The sequence below is a fragment of the Dendrobates tinctorius genome, unplaced genomic scaffold (assembly GCF_039654945.1).
Source record: "Dendrobates tinctorius isolate UK_male_01 unplaced genomic scaffold, ASM3965494v1 ptg000133l, whole genome shotgun sequence".
NCBI lineage: Eukaryota > Metazoa > Chordata > Amphibia > Anura > Dendrobatidae > Dendrobates > Dendrobates tinctorius.
Window position 1 is genome coordinate 11,687,846 of NW_027361801.1, and position 7,806 is coordinate 11,695,651.

Here is a 7,806-nt window from a genome sequence, read left to right on the forward strand (position 1 = left end):
TGGGCGAGACGCTGGAAGTGACGCGTGGCCCAGAGGCGGAACTTCCGGCCGCGGCCTGTTTCTACCCGGAAGTAATTGTGTGTCACGGACCATGCTTCCTGCATCCCGTCTGATGGCGCGTTTTGGCTCTTCTCTCTAATGCAGCTGATCAGGTAATTTACCGCAGCTGCAATTTATTATACTTATTATGGAATGTATTTATAAGACCTTCATTGGACATACTCTTCATCCCCTGACGAAGCCACCTTGCGGTGGCGACACGCGTCGGGCACTCCACAAGCTCCCCCATGTAAGTGTATGTTATCAGGATAGTGCGGGCAGGACTCATCCATCACTACTTATAACTTTTTGAGTACTTTGAGCCTCTTTGTGGGCGATATAGGGCATGATCTTCATCTATCTTGGGTCCTTCCTAGCCTGGCCATAAATGTTTTTTACACTGTCATTTTGATTTTCTGGTATGGCGTGATTTCATTGGGATATGCGGTTCATTTTTTGATATGGGTAATATCTATGGACCTTTAAAGATATTTATAAAAATTGTGCCTTGTAGGCTTCATTGCCTATAAATGCCCTTGATTTTCATTATAAGTGTTTCTTATACCCGCTCTTTTCTATTGTGGCCTGTCCATTTTCTATGGGCTAATCGATTATATTCCAGCTGTTATAGATAGGAGGTGGTGATACCAACACTAATTTGATCTGTATATTTTTTCCAGTTTATTATCTTAATATACAATTACTGTTTGCGGCTGACCATTTATATTGTTTGATTCTTGAACTGTGAAGCCATTCTTTTTGCCTACATGGAGTATGTCTTGTTGGCTCCATTATGAGCCTTTTTGTGCTTTTGCCTTGTCATGTTGTATGACTTTTAAATGTTTTTAATGGTGTTGTTCTTGTGTGTCCAATAAAATGTATAATATTTTCACACATTGTGGTGATCCCTGGGTTTTTTGATCAGTAGCTTTTTCTACTATTTCTCCAGCTCCGGCTAAAGCCGCGGCCTCAATTTATCCCCTGCCCGCGATGGGGGGGGGGGGACACGGACCTTCCATGGCACCGCAAAAACTGGCGGAGGAATACAGTGCGGAAGGATACCTACCTCCCGTCATTGGATTCCTGGAGCCCCGTGGAGAGCGGTCACATCAGCTGATGCTGCTGTTCTACACGGGAAATCGGCGTGGGACACGTGGATTTCTGCGGATCAGGGAGTATATGGCTTGTTTGTTATTGTCATATTTTTTCACAGATGACACTGGCTTCGGGGAACAATGTGACAAGTATTGGTGAGTATGTACTCTATCTTGTATGTACTGTATGTCTATATGTATGTATTGTATGAATGTATTGTATGTAGCATATATGTAGTATGTATGTATTGTATGAATGTATGTATGTTGTATGTATTATGTACTGTATGTTGTATGTATGTTGTATTTCTGTAGCATGTTGTATGTATGTAGTATGTACTACGTATGTATGTTGTATGAATGTAGTATGTATGTATTGTATGAATGTATGTATGTTGTATGTCTGTAGCATGTTGTATGTATGTTGTATGTATGATGCCACTCTTCATAGGAGAATCAAATAGGAGAACTACTTGCAAGTGGCCACCTTAAATACCTTTTCTCATGATTTGATACACCTGGCTATGAAGTTCAAAGCTCAATGAGGTTACAAAACCAATTTAGTGCTTCAGGAAGTCAGTAAAAAGTAGATAGGAGTGTTCAAATCAAGAAAATGATAAGGGTGCCCATACTTTTGCAAATTTTGTTTAAATGCAGATTGCACATTTTCTGTTAGTACAAAAAACCTCATTTGAATCCATCAGTTATTAGATATATGAAACTGAAATAGCTGTTGCAAAAACCAAAATTGTTCTAAAGAAAAAAGGTTAACATTAATAGGGGTGCGCAACCTTTAACATATGACTGTATGTAGTATGTATGTAGTATGTATGTATGTATGCAGTATATATGTAGTATGTATGTAGTATGTAGTAGGAATGTAGTATATATGTAGTATGTATGTCTGTAGCATGTTGTATGCATGTAGTATGTACTAAGTATGTATGTTGTATGAATGTAGTATGTATGTATTGTATGAATGTATGTATGTTGTATGTAGCATGTATGTGGTATTTATGTTGTATGTCTCTAGCATGTTGTATGAATGTAGCATGTTGTATGAATGTAGTATGTATGTATTGTATGAATGTATGTATGTTGTATGTATGTAGTATGTATGTTGTATGTCTGTAGCATGTTGTATGTATGTAGTATGTATGTATGTTGTATGAATGTAGTATATATGTATGTATGTAGTATGAATGTAGTATATATCTAGTATGTATGTAGTATGTATGTTGCATGAATGTAGTATGTATGTAGTATGAATGTAGTATATATGTAGTATGTATGTACTGTATGTCTGTAGCATGTTGTATGTATGTAGTATGTATGTAGTATGTATGTATTATGTATGTAGTATGAATGTAGTATGTATGTAGTATGTATGTAGTATGTATGTAGTATGAATGTAGCATGTATGTAGCATGTACGTAGCATGAATGTAGTATGAATGTAGTATATATGTAGTATATATGTAGTATGTATGTATGTATGAATGTAGTATATATGTAGTATGTATGTAGTATGAATGTAGTATGTACTGTATGTCTGTAGCATGTTGTATGTATGTAGAATGTATGTAGTTTGAATGTAGTATATATGTAGTATATGTAGTATGTATGTAGTATGTATGTATGTAGTATGAATGTAGTATATATGTAGTATGCATGTAGTATGTATGTAGTATGTACTGTATGTCTGTAGCATGTTGTATGTATGTAGTATGTATGTAGTATGAAGGTAGTATATATGTAGTATGTATGCATGTTGTATGAATGTAGTGTATATGTAGTATGTATGTAGTATGAATGTAGTCTATATGTAGTATGTATGTAGTATGTAGGTATGTATGTTGTATGAATGTAGTATGTATGTAGTATGTATTGTATGTCTGTAGCATGTTGTATGTAAGTAGTATGTATATATATATTTTTTTATTTACGTTCAACACATTAGCCGGATGATAGGACTACTACTGTCCCATCATTGGCTAATGTGTCAATCACTGTCATTGTAGCAGGCACCGCCCGATGGGACTTGTAGTCCCATCAGACGATGCCTGCACACACACAAGACCCCCGGCAGGCCCGCACAGACCCCTTGCAGCCAGCACAGGCACCCGGCAGGCCCATACAGACCCCCAGCAGCCGGCACAAGCCCCCGGCAGGCCCGCACAGACCCCCGGCGGCCGGCACAAGCCCCCTGGCAGGCCCGTACAGACCCCCCGGCAGCCGGCACAAGCCCCCGGCAGGCCCGTACAGACCCCCGGCAGCCGGCACAGGCCCCCGGCAGGCCCGTACAGACCCCCGACAGCCAGCACAAGTCACCGGCAGGCCCGTACAAAACCCCCTGCAGCGGACACAAGCCTCCGGCAGGCCCGTGCAGACCCCTGGCAGCCAGCACAGGCCCCCGGCAGGCCCGTACAGACCCCCGACAGCCGGCACAAGTCCCCGGCAGGCCCGTACAGACCCCCGGCAGCCAGCACAAGCCCCCGGCAGGCCCGTACAGACCCCCGGCAGCCGGCACAGGCCCCCGGCAGCCGGCACAAGCCCCCGGCAGGCCCGTACAGACCCCCAGCAGCCGGCACAAGCCTCCGGCAGGCCCGTACAAACTCCTGGCAGCCGGCACAGGCCCCCGGCAGGCCCGTACAGACCCCCGACAGCCGGCACAAGCCCCCTGCAGGCCCGTACAGACCCCCCGGCAGCTGGCACAAGCCCCCGGCAGGCCCGTACAGACCCCCGGCAGCCGGCACAGGCCCCCGGCAGGCCCGTACAGGCCCCACGCAGTCGGTACAGGCCGCGCACCATGATGCGCACAGACCGCGCATCATGATGACATCATTTCAGCAGCCAATCACAGCCACAACAGTGGCTCATTGCATTATGGGGACTTCCGATTCCAGTATCCGATATTGAAAAAATTTCGGTACTCGGTATCGGAACTCCGATACAGCGAATATCGGCCGATACCCGATATTTGCAGTATCGGAATGCTCAACACTAATACCCAGTTTATACTTGAGTCAATAAGTTTTTCGAGGCAAAATTAGGTGCCTCGGCTTATACACGGGTCGACTTACACACGAGTACAGTATACAAGTGTATATATTATATACAAACAGGTTAAAAAAAGTGGACACATGGGCTATGTGCACACAAGGTTTTTTTTTCCAAGCTGGTGAATCTGCTGAGTTTTTCAAAAGGAGAACACTTTATTTTGGTCATGTTCTGAGCTCTTTTTTGATGTTTTTGTCCCCCCCCTGCCTTTTATTTTAGCATTTTTGTGCCATCTTTTTTTATTGGTATTCTCCGGATGTTGTTTTCAACCTATTCAAAAATTAAGAAATTGCTAACGTTTTTTCAAGCAAATATCCTGGCAAAAAGTATTTAACATCTTCTTTAAACTTCTTGACATCTTTGGAAACCTGAACTGCTTAAAAGATGATTAAGAGACTGTCAAAATGGGGTCAACAGAAAACCATTCCGGGGCTTGTGGAGACACAGAGAATCCCCAGGTCTGAGGATCCCCTCACAGTAGGGACATGATTATTCCCACCCGCTGGAACGCCACCCCTGATGACCAGGGTTGCAGGTCAGGGTAAAAAATAACTTTCAGCTCTCCCTGAATACCCAAAACTGGTCTTTCTCTGCTGAAAATTTATCAGGGAGGGATATCGCAGGTTCGGGAGAGACCAACTGTACTTCGGAGGGTAATGACGTTACGGCCCCTGCCGTCATTGTGGGGCTATGAGGGGTCTTCATTAATTTGTCTGACCCTGCAACTGATATTGCGATGACTCCAGACTCAGGGAACCCTTAGCCAGTGTCACAATGGAGGGAGTGGCCACCACCAGCAATAACAGACTCGCAAAACATGTACTAACACCAGCGGCAAAAACTGACATTAACCCCTGATGGCCTGAAAGTGAAAAAGCTTATATATGAGAAGCCCACATTGAGAAGCAAAAATGGATTGTGACAGCCAGATCTTGAGTCATCTGCGTAAAGTTCGCCAGCTGGTCACAAAACGTGTGAACAGGATCCATACTGGCGAAAAAGAAAATCGTATGGGCCACACCTAATATGACACTAGTCACTTCTCATGGCCAAGCTGTGAGTCAGAATGGTCAAGTAGTCCAAGGTTAGAAGCCAGGAGGGTATGTCATAAACAGAAGGAAGAGACAAAAGCGTGGTCAGGTAACATTCAGAGGTCAGAATACCAGGAGGATAACGGATCAGAGCAGAAGGGGTTAATCAGTCGGATAGTCAGAATGAAGTCCAAGGTCAGGTAGAAAAAAAATCAAGCATACAGAACTCAAGGCACAGGGAGCATAAACCACACTTGGCAGAATGTATGTTTGGCAGAGGTCTGGGAGAAGCAGCTCAGTTAAGTAGCATGGCAATCATCCGGGATAATGAACACTTGGAGACAGCCGACACCTCCCAGTCTCAGATTGGATAGTCGAGCTGTCAATCAACAAACTGACAGCTCAGCAAGTTCCTGTACCAGATTGGATGGCCAAGCTGTCAGTTACTGCACACAGACACACTGGGGTTGGAACCGTGACAGTGTGCACATACCGTTAAGGCATCACAGTATACAGTTGTGGCCAAAAGTACTGACACCCCTGCAATTCTGTCAGGTAATACTCAGTTTCTTCCTGAAAATGATTGCAAACACAAATTCTTTGGTATTATTATCTTCATTTAATTTGTCTTAAATGAAAAAACACAAAAGAGAATGAAGCAAAAAGCAAAACATTGATCATTTCACACAAAACTCCAAAAATGGGCCAGACAAAAGTATTAGCACCCTCAGCCTAATACTTGGTTGCACAACCTTTAGCCAAAATAACTGCGACCAACCGCTTCCAGTAACCATCAATGAGTTTCTTACAATGCTCTGCTGGAATTTTAGACCATTTTTCTTTGGCAAACTGCTCCAGGTCCCTGATATTTAAAGGGTGCCTTCTCCAAACTGCCATTTTTAGATCTCTCCACAGGTGTTCTATGGGATTCAGGTCTGGACTCATTGCTGGCCACCTTAGAAGTCTCCAGTGCTTTCTCTCAAACCATTTTCTAGTGCTTTTTGAAGTGTGTTTTGGGTCATTGTCCTGCTGGAAGACCCATGACCTCTGAGGGAAACCCATCTTTCTCACACTGGGCCCTACATTATGCTGCAAAATTTGTTGGTAGTCTTCTGACTTCATAATGCCATGCACACGGTCAAGCAGTCCAGTGCTAGAGGCAGCAAAGCAACCCCAAAACATCAGGGAACCTCCGCCATGTTTGACTGTAGGGACCGTGTTGTTTTCTTTGAATGCCTCTTTTTTTCTCCTGTAAACTCTATGTTGATGCCTTTGCCCAAAAAGCTCTACTTTTGTCTCTTCTGACCAGAGAACATTCTTCCAAAACGTTTTAGGCTTTTTCAGGTAAGTTTTGGCAAACACCAGCCTGGCTTTTTTATGTCTCGGGGTAAGAAATGGGGTCTTCCTGGGTCTCCTACCATACAGTCCCTTTTCATTCAGGCGCCAACGGATGGTACAGGTTGACACTGTTGTACCCTTGGACTGCAGGTCAGTTTGAACTTGTTTGGATGTTAGTCGAGGTTCTTTATCCAACATCTGCACAATCTTGCGTTGAAATCTCTTGTCAATTTTTCTTTTCCGTCCACATCTAGGGAGGTTAGCCACAGTGCCATGGGCTTTAAACTTCTTGATGACACTGCGCACGGTAGACACAGGAACATTCAGGTCTTTGGAGATGGACTTGTAGCCTTGAGATTGCTCATGCTTCCTCACAATTTGGTTTCTCAAGTCCTCAGACAGTTCTTTGGTCTTCTTTCTTTTCTCCATGCTCAATGTGGTACACACAAGGACACAGGACAGAGGTTGAGTCAACTTTAATCCATGTCAACTGGCTGCAAGTGTGATTTAGTTATTGCCAACACCTGTTAGGTGCCACAGGTAAGTTACAGGTGCTGTTAATTACACAAACTAGAGAAGCATCACATGATTTTTTGAACAGTGCCAATACTTTTGTCCACCCTCTTTTTTATGTTTGGTGTGGAATTATATCCAATTTGGCTTTAGGACAATTCTTTTTGTGTTTTTTCATTTAAGACAAATTAAATGAAGATAATAATAACCAAAGAATTTGTGTTTGCAATCATTTTCAGGAAGAAACTGAGTATTATCTGACAGAATTGCAGGGGTGTCAATACTTTTGGCTACAACTGTACATGAATCTGTCTAGTAAGGAAGCATGAGCAAATTAGAATTCATTTTACCTAAGTTGTTGCAAATGAAGGTGAAAACAAGTGCAATGGAGAGGAACAGCAATACAAACCATGATTTGGTCAAGAATAATGGTGTGCTCAATGCTGAAAAATACAGACAGATACTTATCAATCATGTAATACCATCACGGAAGCATCTGATTGACTCCAAATATATTCTGCAGCAGGACAATGATCAAAAACATACAGCCAATGTCATTAATAATAATAATAAATTTTATTTCTATAGCGCCTACATATTCCGCAGCACTTTACATTTCAGAGGGGACTTGTACAGACGATAGACATTACAGCATAACAATAATCACAAAGATCATAACAGATACCAAGAGGAATGAGGGCCCTGCTCGCAAGCTTACAATCTATGAGGAAA